This window comes from Chiloscyllium punctatum, chromosome 22 (genome assembly GCF_047496795.1).
Source record: "Chiloscyllium punctatum isolate Juve2018m chromosome 22, sChiPun1.3, whole genome shotgun sequence".
Taxonomy (NCBI): Eukaryota; Metazoa; Chordata; class Chondrichthyes; order Orectolobiformes; family Hemiscylliidae; genus Chiloscyllium; species Chiloscyllium punctatum.
The window spans coordinates 45,903,868-45,919,058 of NC_092760.1; positions in this window are offsets into that span (position 1 = coordinate 45,903,868).

Here is a 15,191-nt window from a genome sequence, read left to right on the forward strand (position 1 = left end):
TATGAAGATGACCACAGATAATCCACAACTGGATACACACAAATACATTCAAAAACACCAAAAGTCAATTTTGCATTGCTGTGTAACATGTGCTGTTGTATAATGCAATTGCATTCTTGCCTGTGAGTTGGACGAGTTTGGTGTTTCTCTTTGAGGAATAAGACTCACTTCTGAAATTAGGTGTCAGCGATGGGCTGTGTGAACCAATGAAATAGGCTTTTTAAAGTATTTTTGTAACTTGACATGTATTTTATGAAAATCCTAATTGGAAGATATTTATATTGACGATTGTTTTGTCAAATCATTGGAGTTTATTTTCTATTTCTCATTGCAGTTGATACTATGGAAACATCATAGAAGTAATTTTTGTTTAAATAGTATTTGCCTTTGAAATTTTTTTTGTCTTTCCTTTGGAGTATGAATTATTTCATTCATCTCAGTACAAAACAAAAAAATTCAGTATTTTAGTTGGGTGTTGGTGATAAATGTGCTGACATTTGCAAATAGGGGACACGCATCCTATGATCTAACATCATGTGATTAAACATCTCAACAAATGATGTCACATCATTGTCATCTTCTCACATGTCACCTGACCAAATTTCCATAAATATGGCAAACCACAGTTGACAACCCACTAGCTGACATTGATTTAACTCCTCAAATTTGAAATGGTCATCCTTTTTAAATCACAATGTTTTCAACTTTCCTTATCTTTCTAAATTCTGCAAACACAAAACTACAGCATTTCTATTTCTGTCACACCAGGTTCCTGCATTGATTCATTATTAGCAGCCATGTCATTAGCAGGCTAGGCCCCATGCCTTAGAATACTGGATTAGTGGTGCTGGAAGAGCACAGCAGTTCAGGCAGCATCCAAGGAGCAGCGAAATCGACGTTTGGGGCAAAAGGCTTTTGCCCGAAATGTCGATTTCACTGCTCCTTGGATGCTGCCTGAACTGCTGTGCTCTTCCAGCACCACTAATCCAGTATTTGGTTTTCAGCATCTGCAGTTATTGTTTTTACCCCATGCCTTAGAATTCCTACAGGTCTTTCTGCTTTTCCACCTCTCTCTTTACAAACAAACTCTTTGACCAGGCTACTGGTCATCCCCATCTAAAATCATCCTTGTCAAGCTTCCCTTATTTCTTTACACCTCTGAAGTACAAGGGGCAATTACCTGCATCAAAGCTGCTATGTAAAGACAAATTGTTGTTTAATGCAATATTTCCTTTGTTACTAAGGGTAAGGTAATCTGGTCTGTAGCCAAGCCACGAAGTAATACCTTTAGGTTAAGAACTTGTCTCAGTTTTCTAACTCGTGCTTTAATGTAACTGCTAGTTTATTTATTTTTACAGAGTGTTTAAATCTGTATGAAAAGGTAGATGCCACCTGCTCCAACTCTATTGCATGAAGTATTTGCTCACCAGTATATGTTCAGGCACAAGTACCAACACTATGCTTATTTCTGACAAAGATGCTGACAATTGTTGAATTCTGCCTTCTCATTCTCATCAGCTTTCTAATAGTTAACCTAAGTGACTATTCTTCAGTTGTCAGCCTCAACCCACACCTGGATTTGCTTATGATAGGAAAAGTGAAGTTGGATGAACTCATTGCACAGGTTCACCTGCATCTGCAATACCAAGCCAGATTTCTTTAACCAGAATTCCCTTGCTTTTTGTTTTGAATAAGCTACTTAAAAGTTTGGCCTGGCTGAGGATCTGCAAACCTATTTTGCTCTCTAGCAGTTCTTCTTGCCCAATGAGTATAGGTCACCTGGATGAATTTGGGAACTATTGAAACTCAACTGCCAGCTTTCACAACTGAACGTAAAGGAAAGCAGGTATCTTGCTCCTCAAGAGACCTAGGACAGAGTGTATCCCAGAGAAAGAGACACACAGCAGCTGGGAGCAACAAAGGAAAAGGCTAATGTACAATCCCTACAATGAGGAAACAAGCCTTTCGGCCCAACAAGTTCACACCAACTCTCCAAATAGTAACCCACCCAGACCCATTCCCTTAAATTAACCCAGACTCACCTAACCTACATGTCCGTGAACACTATGGGCAATTTAGCATGGCCAATTCGCCTAACCTGCACATCTTTGGATCGTGGGAGGAAACTCCCGCAGACACAGGGAGAACATGCAAACTCCATACAGGCGGTGGCCCAAGGCTGGAATTGAACCTAGGTTCCTGGTGCTGTGAGGCAACAGTGCTAACAACTGAGACACCGTGGTGGTCTTTCAATGTTAGCTATAGGCGCAATGTAGATATGAATATATTACAATTTGGAGAAGCAGAACCAGTTTTTAAAAAAAAATTAAGAAGACTGGAAGATGACCTTAGCATGACCAGAAGTCATCATCAGTGGGGTATGCCTTTTTACTGGAGGTCCTGTCAGTGACCTCAGAAGACTGAGGGAAGTGAGATTTGCTGAACATTGTGACTCAGCAAAATAAAAGCCATGAGCTTGTTGGAAGCTAGATGTAACTCAGACTGGTTCCAGTAAAAACCACCATTCTGCACAATGTATTGTAATCTTCCAGATGCTAGGGTTTCTGGTCATATTAGGAATTTAAGATAGGATACTTTTCTGTAGTTTTGCATATTGCTTGAGTAATAAGCAATGTTTGGTCAGTGCTGTTTTTAAAAAAGTCTTAACATGAAATTTCATGTAATCTTTTGAGTTTGGCACTGGGAATTCAAATCCCTTTTAAAAAGTTATATGTCTCGACAAGGAACACAACAAACAACTGAAGAACCCCAAAGAATTTAAGTGTAAGTTAAATTAGAAAGCCATCATAATAAAACAAACATGAGACAGCTACTTGCATTTCAATTTATTTGTGGAGAAAATAATGCTGCATCTCAAGTGCAATGTATAATTTGTGCAGGAATACTGTCCAGTGAATCCCTGAAAGTTTATAAATTACAGGAGCATTTAATTCCATGGCAAAAAAAAAGTCTGAGAACAAGCAACATGTATTGTTTGAGCGAACTGGCTCAGGACCTAGTTTGTCCCAAAATGTTAGGAAAATCCAAACCTATGGCTGATAATTATTTTTATCTTTCATCAGAAGCAAAATAATTTCTTGCATTTCAAATACTGCTTAACACACAGTAGTCCTATTGAACTGAGGGGAACACAATGCACATTGAAAAAATGGGGAAAAGCACAATCGAATTTTTTTTAATGGATTACAGTTTGGTTCCAGCATAGAAGGAGGCTATTCACCCTGTTTAGCTGGTTCCAGCTCCTTGGCAGTTGATGCTGTTCCCTTTGGTACTTAAGCTCTTCCCTTCAACTGCTTAAGCAGTTCCTTTTTGAAAGAGTAGTTTAATCTCTTCTCACCATCTTTTGAGGACGTGCGTTCCCACATTCTTATAGGTCACAATTACGCAAGAGCTAGGCTGGGGAATCACCTGATGAAGGAGCGTCGCTCCGAAAGCTAGTGTGCTTCCAATTAAACCTGTTGGACTATAACCTGGTGTTGTGTGATTTTTAACTTAGGCTGGAGAAAGAATAGTGTAGATACCAACTTGCAAGAGGACCAAACCACATCTTAACTCTGCTGCAGAGTAATCAGATGAGGTAATTGTTGGGCTAGGTTGCTGAAGAAGTAGATGTATCCAAATATTTGGAAGTATCGGGAACCCTGTTGAAAAGCCAGTACTCCTTGTTAGAGTATAGAGGTTCTAGTATCCATTTGATACTGGTCATTTCTAATCTTTATTTGTCAGGTCAGCACCTCCATCACTGCACCTTTGGATTAAACTCTGGTGTAACTTCCTCTGTGTCAGTTTTTAGGCTGGCTCATGAAGAGGCCACGCAACATCTGGTTGCCTCTATGAAAACTCGGATTGTTGCCATCATGGCTCTGATACCAGTTCAAATGAGTCTCCAAACACTGCAGCAATGTGTTCTCAAAAAGGTTACTAAGATTGTTGAGTGACAGTCCAGAGAAATGACTGCTTGCCTGGAATATAAACTTGCAGAACTTCAAGCTGATTGTTCTTATGCTCTCAACCCCACCACTAGTTCCACTAGTACTTTTGCTGTTCTTTGTCTACTGGTCAGCTCAGACTTATGCAGCCCAGGCAGAACTGGTGCAATTTGAAGCCAGCTCTTCTAGGTCCACAGGTACTCAATCACCTCGAAAGGTCGTCTGCAATCTCCTTAATTGAAAATCAATAGCATTCCATCAGCCAGCCAATCTGCAGATACTTGCAGTACACCTCATAGAAGCACTCGGAGGAGCAAAAACATCTGAAATAGATACAAGGAGAATGCAGGCAGACAATTTGTTCATTCTTGAATATGATATAAGCCAATGTAAATTTGGATTGGAACATATATTTTGTGTTTGTTTTTATTTTTGTACTTCTGTATCCATGCTTGCAAAGGTGAGCTGATAATGTCACAGAGGGCCTGCCCTTGTATTTCATCTCTGAGAAAAGGTACATATCATCTTAGCTCATAAGAAACTAGAACTTATAAAAGCATTAAATGATGATGTATGAATGAGTTACTCACAGAAATGTTCCTTGAATTTAATAAGCTGAATAAAATGTTTCAAATAATGTGCCAGCCTATAAATATATGCATCAGAAGTACGCTATTTAGATTACTTACAGTGTGGAAACAGGCCCTTCGGCCCAACAAGTCCACACCAACCTGCCGAAGCACAACCCACACAGACCCATTCCCCTAAACCAAACACTACAGGCAAGTTAGCATGGCCAATTCACCTAACCTGCACATTTTTTTGGACTGTGGGAGGAAACCAGAGCAAACCCACGCAGACAGAGGGAGAATGCGTAAACTTCACACAGTCAGTCAGCTGAAGCAGGAAATGAACCAGGATCTCTGGGGCTGTGAGGCAGCAGTGCTAACCACTGTGCCACCGTGCTGCCTTAAACCTACTCCATGTTTCAATGTAATCTGATTTGTTTGTTTTAAATTCCATGTTCCCATCCACTCCTGACAACCTTTGATTCCTTTGCTTAATGAGAATCTATCCACCTCCATCTTATAAATATTCAATTGACCCCACGTCCACCACGTTCTGACACAGCCAGTTCCAAAGATGTACAACCCTATGTTAGAAAACTTTTCTCCACATCTCTGTTTTACGAGGGTGCCACCTAATTTTAAAATTAGTTCTGAATTCACCCACAAGGATAGACATTCTTTCCATGGCCAACCTGTCAAGTACATTCAGGATCTTAAACACTTCAATAAAGTTCCTCCTCACTCTTCTACAATCCACTTATTCCAGGTATAAATCTCGTAAAGTGCCACTGAAATGCCTTCAAAATGGTTGTAAGTTTTCTTAAATAAGGAGACCAAATCTCCACATGATATTTGAGATGTGGCCTCAACGATGCCCTGTATAAATGATGCATAACTTTTACATTCAATTCCTCTTGTAATAAAGAAAAGCATTCCGTTAGCTCTCTTAATTCTTCGCTGTATCTGTACTAACTTGTACCTCATGGAGTAGCATACATGTCCCTCTTTACTTCCAGATATTTCAGTAGGTTTCCCTTTAAGTAGTGCTCTGCCTTTTCATCTTTCTGCTAAAGTGAATCATTTCACTACATTATACTCCATCTTGCAGATTTTTGCCTACTCTTTCAATTTATCTATATTGGTCCGAACCCTCCTTAAGTCATCTTTACTACTTGTGTTCCTAGCTATCTTTTGGACATCTGCATATTTAGCTACTGTGTCTTTGCTCCCGTCATTTGAGTCATTCATATAAATTATAAAAAGGCCCCAGCATGGACCTCCACTTGTCACTACCTGAAAATCAGATAAGGACCTATTTATGCAAACTTTGTCTTGGCCAGCCGAACAGCCACTCTTCTATCCATGCTGGTATGTGACCTCTCAACACAAAGCTCTTCTTCATTATACAATAACCTTTTATGTAGCACCTTGTCAAATACCTTCTGAAAATCCCAGTCTCGTATATCAAAACCCTGTTGCCAGGGTTGGAGGATTTGAGCAATAGGGAGAGGCTGAACAGGCTGCGGCTGTTTTCCCTGGAGCGTCAGAGGCTGAGGGGTGACCTTATTGAGGTTTACAAAATTATGAGGGGCATGCATAGGAAAGTCTTTTCCCTGGGATTGGGGAGTCCAGAACTAGAGGGCATAGGTTTAGGGTGAGAGGGGAAAGATATAAAAGAGACCTAAGGGGCAACGTTTTCATGCAGAGGGTGGTACGTGTATGGAATGAGCTGCCAGCGGATGTGGTGGAAGCTGGTACAATTGCAACATTTAAGAGCATTTGGATGGGTATATGAATAGGAAGGGTTTGGAGGGATATTGGCCGGGTGCTGACAGGTGGGACTAGATTGGGTTGGGATGTCTGGTCGGCATGGACAGGTTGGACCGAAGGGTCTGTTTCCATGCTGTACAACCCTATGACTCTATCCACAACATATTTTACTCCTTTGAAGAATTCCAATAAATTGGTAAAAATGATTTGGAGGTAAATAGGGATATGTATGTTAGTTCATGAGGTACAAAAAGTTAGAATACAGATACAGTGAGGAATTAAGAGAGCTAATGGAATGCTACTCTTTATTACAAGAGGAATTGAACATAAAAGAGGTTATACTTCAGTTATACAGGGTATTGTTAAGGCCACATCTCAAATATCTTGTGGATGTTTGGTCTCCTTATTTAAGGAAATGTATAAAGAACGCAGTTTAGTGTCACTTTGACAAACCATGCTGACTCTTCCAGAATACCTTGACGTTTTTGAAGTGTTTAACTGTTACCTTCATAATGATTGATTCTAACATTTTCACACAACTGATATTAACTAACTGGCCTGTATGTCTTATTTTCTGCTACCTTCTCCTTGATAGAGGAGTTATGTTGCCACTTTTCTGCTGGATAAAACCTTTCCAGAATCTAGAAAAATTTGGAAAGTTCAAAGCAATGTCCAGACCTAGACGTCAGTGCTTACGCATACATATTTGTGCATTTAGGATTGAGATGATGACAAATTTCTTCACCCAAAGAGTGATGAGCCTGTGGAATTCTCTGCAACAAAATAACAGTTGAGGTAAAACATTGAATGTTCTCAAGAAGGAATTAAAAATAGTTCTTAGGCATAAAGGAATCAAAAGGTATGGGGAGAAAGCAGTGACTGCAAATTGGGTTGGATGATCAGTCATAATCATATGAATGGTGGGGCAGACTTGATGTGCCCAATGGCCTGCTGCTACACCTATTTTCTTTGTTTTGTAGTAGAACAGCTTGCCCAGTTCTACACATGTGGTGATAACAACATGGATAGCAAACAAACTCCCTCTCCCATTGCAAGTTCTTTCCAGTGCAGAGCAGATATCACAAACTTTGGAATTGGGCAGATAACAACCATCTGGGCTCATGCTCTTCACTGTACAAAACTATGACAATCCTCCCTTCCAGGATAATGGCTTCCCAAATCACATTGCCATGGTCAATTCATTCATCTACCCTGCAGCCCTCACTCTTATTCAAATAGACTGGTCTCTTACCTGTCTCACTCACAGTAACTCACCCCTGGCACTGGCCACTGACCAGAAGATACTAAGAGCAAAAGGTGATGCGTGTATGAAAGGAGCTGCCAGAGGAATTGGTGAAGGCTGGGACAATTACAACATGAGGGATATGGGCTAAGTGCTAGCAAATGGGACTCGATTAGGTTAGGCTATCTGGTCAGCATGGACCAAAGGGTCTGTTTCCATGCTCTATGACTCTAGATGCTATTCTCAGGAGTATGACAACCTCCAGGAATAAAGTGTTCAGCAAAGTTTGCCCTCTTTCATTTCCTGCAGGGTCTGCAATACAGTCTCGAGCTCTTTGATTCTGAGCCAAAATTCCTGGACCAGTGTTTAATGATTGCCACAAATTAAACAGATAATACATTCAGCAGATGTAGAGGTCAGATAATTACGATAAACCAGCTAAGATGATGTGTACAAATGATTTTTCCAAATAATCCCCTTTTCATGTTCATTCACTGTTACAAGTTACCATATAGTCAACAAAGAAAAAGAATTCATAAACAAAACTATGTGATAATTCTGAAGACCACACTTTCAACAATCTTTGCAGTTGCATTTCATTCATTATCTCTAAAGCTTTCAGATCTTTTAATGTTATGTATCTGAGTTGTTATTGTCAGTTTTATATCTGTTTGTACATGAGGGAATGTTCCTTCCCTGTGGAGTATCATCCCTATCCTGAGTGCTTGATCATTTTTTTCCAGATTCACACCTCTGCTGGGTTGATGGCTTTCAGAGCATTTTGAGTTGTTGTCGCTGGCATTTTGATTTGTGTGAACACTGTTGCTTGTTCTGTACCTCAATATTACTGCACATTCTTCACAGTGAACTAACACAGATGTTTGTACTCAGATGGCAAACTAAGCAAGAATGTTACTAGGTAGTTGACAGATGCAACAAATCATTACTCTGCCTTCAAATGTGTTTGTCACTTCTCTAGTGCAGCTCTGTCACCTTGTCAGGACCTAACCAAAGTAATTTTGCTGTCAGTACATCATCCAGACTTTACCATACCCCTTCACCTAACTGAGTTTGTTCTCACTTGGACTAACTTCTTTAACTCAACTCACTTTCTCTGAATCAAAAGTATGACTCCCAGCTCTGCCTTGTTCTTTGTGGGGTACATGGAACATTCCTTGTTCCAGTCCTACTCAGGAACCAGTCCACTACACCAGCTCTGATACATTGATCACGTCATTGGTGCTGTTTCCTGCTCTGATCTGGAATTGGAGAAAAAAACATTAATTTTGCTCCCAATTTCTATCCTTCTCTCACCTTCCCTTGATCCATCTCTGACTCTTACCCTCATTCCTTATCTCCTTTGCTTCCATTTCTGAGGAAAACCTGTCCACTAATACATTCCATACGAGCCCACTGACTCACACAGTTACCATAACTGAACTCCCTCATACCCATTTCCTGCAAGGTTTCCATTCCATTCTCCCAGTTTCTATCTCCTTCCTATCTGTTCTGTTGATGCCACCTTTCACTGGGCTGCGACCAACATCATCTCATTTTTTTTCTCTCAACTGAGGATTATCCTCACTATGGTTAATAAGGCCCTCATCCATGTCCAATCTACTTTATGTGCTTCAGCCCTTCCCTTCCCTTCTTCCCTTTGTCCTCACCTTCCACCCGACTTGTCTCTGTATTCACAGCATCATTCTACACTGTTTTTAGCACCTCCAGCAGGATGCCACCACCAAACACATCTTCGCCTTCCTTCCACTGTCTGCATTCCGCAGGGACTGTTCCCTCTGTGATACCGTGGTCCACTCCTCCATCACTCCAAAGACTTCCTCGCTCCCCATGGCAGATTCCCATGCAATCACAGAAAGGATAACATTTGCCTATTCACCATCTCCCTCCTCATTCTCCAAGGCCCCAAACATCTTCCAGGTGAAGCAGCATGTTGCTTGTACTTCATTGAATCTAGCCTACAACATTTGCTGCTCACAACACAGTGTCCTTTACATTGGCAAGACTAAATGCAGACTGGTTGACCATTTTGCAGGACACTGGTATTCTGTTTGTAGAATTACTGCTCTCACAGTTGCTTGCTATTTCAATAACCCGCCTTGCTCTCATGGTAAATGTCTGTCCTGGGCCTGCTGCAATGGTCCAATGAAGCAAAAGTCAAGTTCAAGAAACAACACTTTTTTTTTAACCTTGCTCCTCCTCTGCTTCTCTCACGGTGTAAAAACCACCATTTTCTAACTCTTTCCAGTTCCCAAAGAAGAATCATATCAGAATGGAAATGTTAACTCTGTGTTCTTTCTTCATAGTTGCTGCCAGATCTGTTGAGTTTAGATGCAAATGCAGTATCAATCGAGGTCTGGCAGCAACTGGGAAGAAAGAACAGAGTTAACATTTCCATTCTGATATGATTCTTCTTGCACCTATTTATGCACAGATGAACTTTCTGCAATGATATTAATGAAAATAATGTACTTAGCCAAGTTGAAATGTTGAGCATGACTTGTGCATATACATATGAATGATACCTCCAGATCTTAATACAACTTATGTTCAGCACCAGCAACAAACTTCACATTTAATAAAATAATAATAAATAGATATGTTTAATTGAATAACTAATCTTGTACAGAAGAAAACATTCATTATGTACGGGGAGTCGATGGATTTTTTTTAATGGCACTGAATGAGGGCCACATGAGCAAAATCTTTGCAAAGCCCACACGCGCAGTCACTGGGAGATGAGTTTTCTTTGTCTTCAGTAAGTTTTAATATGTGGTTGAGCTACTGACATGTATGTTTCAGTATGATAGTCAAAGTTAAAATATTTACTTCTATGCCCTAAACATCAGTTCCATGGTAAATTAAGGCAGATTTACTTTAATGCTTTTCTAACCTAGTAATGACAGCCCTTAGGACTGCTTTGAAGTGGCCTGCGAGCCATTACTTACTGCTAATCTAAGTAATTAGTTTGGTGGTTTAAGGTTAAATGATTATTACACAAAATAAGGCACTTTCATCTTAGACAATGGAACAATCTGTTCCAAGCCTTGGGACGATAAACGATTCTGTCTGTGAAATAAAGACAACATCACATTTATTATTTAAAGTGCATGCCTATTGAGTCTGACATGAAAATATTTTAAGTTCCAATAGATTAGCGGCATTGTTAATTGTGACATATTTTAAACAGATTATTAGAATTTGTTTTGAACCTTTATTATGTCATGCTTCCAACTTCAAACAATGCAGAGTAAATCTAACTATTCAGGTCCATTTAGAGATTTAGCAGGATTGAGTTGTGAAACTCAAGTGCTAAATTGACCTTTGATCATTTCAGAGGCCATCCTCCTCTTACCCACAAGTCATAATCCAATTGAACATGTGGTGTTTTGCAATTGTTCAAGGTGGTTTTGTGATTTTAACTCCTTGAATTCTTGATGATTTGTTTTGCTCCTTCTGCAAAATTTAGAAAGAATTCCACGAGAATTGACAGCTTTGGTCCCTGTGGTAACTCTTACAACACCATCATGTGAGTAACTTTGACCTGACAATACAATGAAGGACCTTGAAAAGCCAGCATCATCCTTGACTCTTCAACTTACTGTAGGAAAGTGCAAAGTGTAAGCCATTTGTTTCTGAGCAACTGCTCACGCTCATCTCCAAAGTAGAACTGGATAGAATCTTTTGAACAGGTATGCTGTCTGTTTGTTACATAGAATTACAAGATGTCATACTGCAGAAAGGAAGTCTTATGGTACAGGAGGTAATATCCAGCCTTTGGCTAGATCAAGTTAAAAATCACACAACACCAAATTATAATTCAACAGGTTGATTTGGAGGTACTATCTTTCAGAGTGCTGCTCCTTCATTAGGTAACTAATGGGGCAGGATCATAAGACACAGAATCTATAGTAAAAGGTCACAGTGTCATGCAATTGATACGTTATATTGAACAAATCTAGATTTCTGTTAAGTCTTTCATCTTTTAGAATGGGTTGCAGGTTTCTGTTCATTAATGTGTAAAGCCCAGAACTTCTTTTAAGTCACATTCTCAAGATATTTTAAGGTTTTATTTTTTAGAAAGTGACATAGAACATAGAACATAGAAAAATACAGCGCAGTACAGGCCCTTCGGCCCTCGATGATGCGCCGACCAAAGCCTACCTAACCTACACTAGCCCAATAACCTCCATATGCTTGTCCAATGCCCGCTTAAATGACCATAAAGAGGGAGAGTCCACCACTGATACTGGCAGGGCATTCCATGAACTCATAACCCGCTGAGTAAAAAATCTACCCCTAACATCTGTCCTATACCTACCACCCCTTAATTTAAAGCTGTGTCCCCTAGTAACAGTTGACTCCATACGCGGAAAAAGGTTCTCACTGTCAACCCTATCTAAACCCCTAATCATCTTGTACACCTCTATCAAATCTCCCCTAAACCTTCTTTTCTCCAATGAGAAAAGTCCCAAGTGCCTCAGCCTTTCCTCATACGATCTTCCTACCATGCCAGGCAACATCCTGGTAAACCTCCTCTGCACTCGTTCTAATGCCTCCACATCCTTCCTATAGTATGGCGACCAAAACTGCACACAATACTCCAGATGAGGCCGCACCAGAGTCTTATACAACTGCAACATGACCTCAGGACTCCGGAACTCAATTCCTCTACCAATAAAGCCCAGTACACCATATGCCTTCTTCACTGCACTATTTACCTGGGTGGCAACTTTCAAAGATCTGTGTACATGGACACCAAGATCCCTCTGCTCATCCACACTACGATGTACAAATCAATCTGAGTTGTTCACAAAGAGTAGATAATAGAACATTACTGTTGTTACATTGAATGGTACCACTGAGCTCATCTCAGCTCAGACAATGTATTAAAGGTGTGAGGCTAGAGTCTGTCTGTATCGACTTCCAAAGTGGGAATTTATAAAATATTATATGGATTGACTGCCTGCAGACTGTGTGGTCTTTGAACAAAAATAGAATGTATGTGTAAATGCAAATTCACCCAATAGACGTGTGTGTCTATGTGTGTGTATATGTCTGAGAGAGAAAGTGTGTATGAGAGAGGGGTCATGCGGACCCTCTCTCATACACATAATCTCTCTCACATGCAAACACATACAAATAAGCCTGTTAGACAATAACGTGGTGTTGTGTGATTTTTAACTTTGTCCATCTTAGTTTAAAACTGACACCTCCACATTTTAGCTCGATCAGCAGTGTCATGACGACAGATCAGAACTTATGGACATTTTGAACTTTTAATTCCAAAGTGTTTTGTTTTAAATGAGGAAAGCTACAGTAAAAAGATATTTATTTACAAATTTAAATTCACTGACTGTCTAGACCCATGGAATATCACACCTGTATATCTGGGTGTGTTTTTGACCTGAGAGACTGGACTAGTGTACTGAAGGTCACAGTTTTAGAACTGCATCAATCATTCCTCCACTACAAGTAAATAAAGGAAACTAGTACTCTCTCACTCTGATTGCTGCCATCCAGCTACCATCAAAAGGAACTAGGAAAAAGGATTTTAATCAGTCTGCAAGAATCTCGAAATTGATTGTGCCACTACTACAGTCAATGGTAGTGGTACCATTCAATGTAACAACAGTAATGTTCTATTATCTACTCTTTGTGAACAACTCAGATTGATTTGTACATCCTTTTTCAAAAAAATTATCTATTTTTTGCCATTTTTTAAAGCTAATTTGTATGCATGTGTGTTGTATTATTCCTTCTTGAAATTATTAACTAATAAAGTCACTTTTATCTTAACTCAAGAAAGCATGGTTAAATTGGCTCCTTCTAAAACATCAATTCATTTCGTGTGTAAGAACGGTATCCAGAAGAATTCTTTTAAAATAACCAACCAAGATGGCAAATGATTAAAGATGGGGAGTCAGTTCGTCTACACTCACCTGGGGGAGCTTGAGGTTTTGGGGTGTCCTGTCTGGAACAGTAACAAATTGAGGAATCTCTCATGGAGACTGGTAATAGCAGCATGAGCCCGCACATCCTTTTTACTCACACAATGACAAACCCTAAGATGGGAGAAATTCCTAGTCAGCCATGTAATAGAAAGAAAATTGGGCCCCATTTTATCACCAGACTGCAACATGCGTGCAAAGGTAAATGTTGCCAGATCTGCTCAGACTCCCAGTGATCTGTAAAACACCATCACAGCATAGAAACGGATCATTTTGCCCAATCTATCCATGTCAGTGCTATGCTCCAATACATTCTACTTTTCTTATCTAACTCAGATAGTATAAATGTCCATCTCTTTCTCCTTCATGTGCTTATTTAGTTTCCCTTTAAACGTATCCAAACATTCACCTCAGCTAATCTACAAGATAGCAAATTCCACAGTTTCATCATTCCTTGGGTAAGAAGATGCTTCTAAATTCACTATTTGATTTCTTGGTGACTATCTTATATTGATGGTCTTTAATTTGGGTGTTCCCTACAATATGTTATTTGTTATTGCTCTATCAAAACTTTTTGTAACTGTAAAATACCACCATTAGATCAGCCCCGAGTTTCTCATTTCAGAAGAATTGAAATAAAGCTTGCTCATCCTTTCCTAATAATTGTAGCCTTTCCTGATAACGTCCTTCTAAGTATTTTGCTCCACCCATGTCAATCTTTAATAAGGTTTATAATCTTAAATGAGCTTCTGACTTGCTATTCCTGCCATCTCTAAGATTGTTATGGAGATGGAAATAGGCAATGTTTAACTTGTCCCTGACTCAGTTTGTCTGCTGTTTAAATTTTCTTCCATGCCTTTAGGACCATTAGATTCATCCATATGAATATACTCCACTCCTAAATGCATGCCTCCCACTTTCCATCATCGATGAATGTGAGGTCATCCAAAATCCAGTTAGCCTTATCTTAACTCACAGCAAGTCCCATTCCCTTATATCTCTGCTCTTGCTAAACTTTATTAGCTCCCTGACAAAAAATTTTAATTGTAAATTTATCATCCTTATTTTCAAATCACTACATGGCATTACTTCTCCTTGTCTCTGTAAACTCCTCTGTCCAACTCTTGCAAGTGAGCAATAATATCTTAAAGGATTTTCATCTTTTGAAATATCTCGTGCTTACTTGCATTTAATCATTATATGTATTTGGTTATTACTCTTGCTAAAGTAATTTACAGCGGTATTTTATAATAAACTCAATTTTATCCAGTTTAAGGCTAAAGCTTTGCTGCTGGTTATTTTTTAAATGAATTGATCACTAATTAAAAAGAGGCTGTACCTACACACAAATTCTTAGCTCATGGAGGAGAAATCTTTTACATGGTTGTGACCCCCTTAGCCTACCCTATTATTACATCTGAAAAGAGCTTTAATGAATTTGTCAAACACTATTTCCTTTTTGTTAAACCATGTTGTGTGCTCATTCCATGATTTCCTAAGTTTATTCTCGAGATTTCATTAATAATAGATGCTAGCATCTTGTAACAGCTTATGTCAGGCAAATTGGTCTGTAGTTCCCTGCTTTCTTTGTCTCTCTCTCACCTTTTTTGTTGTATCACAGTGAAGTCAGGTCACTGTTAAATATACCTACTTTCTGCTTAATTCATTTCAAAATCTTTGGTAGACTGGG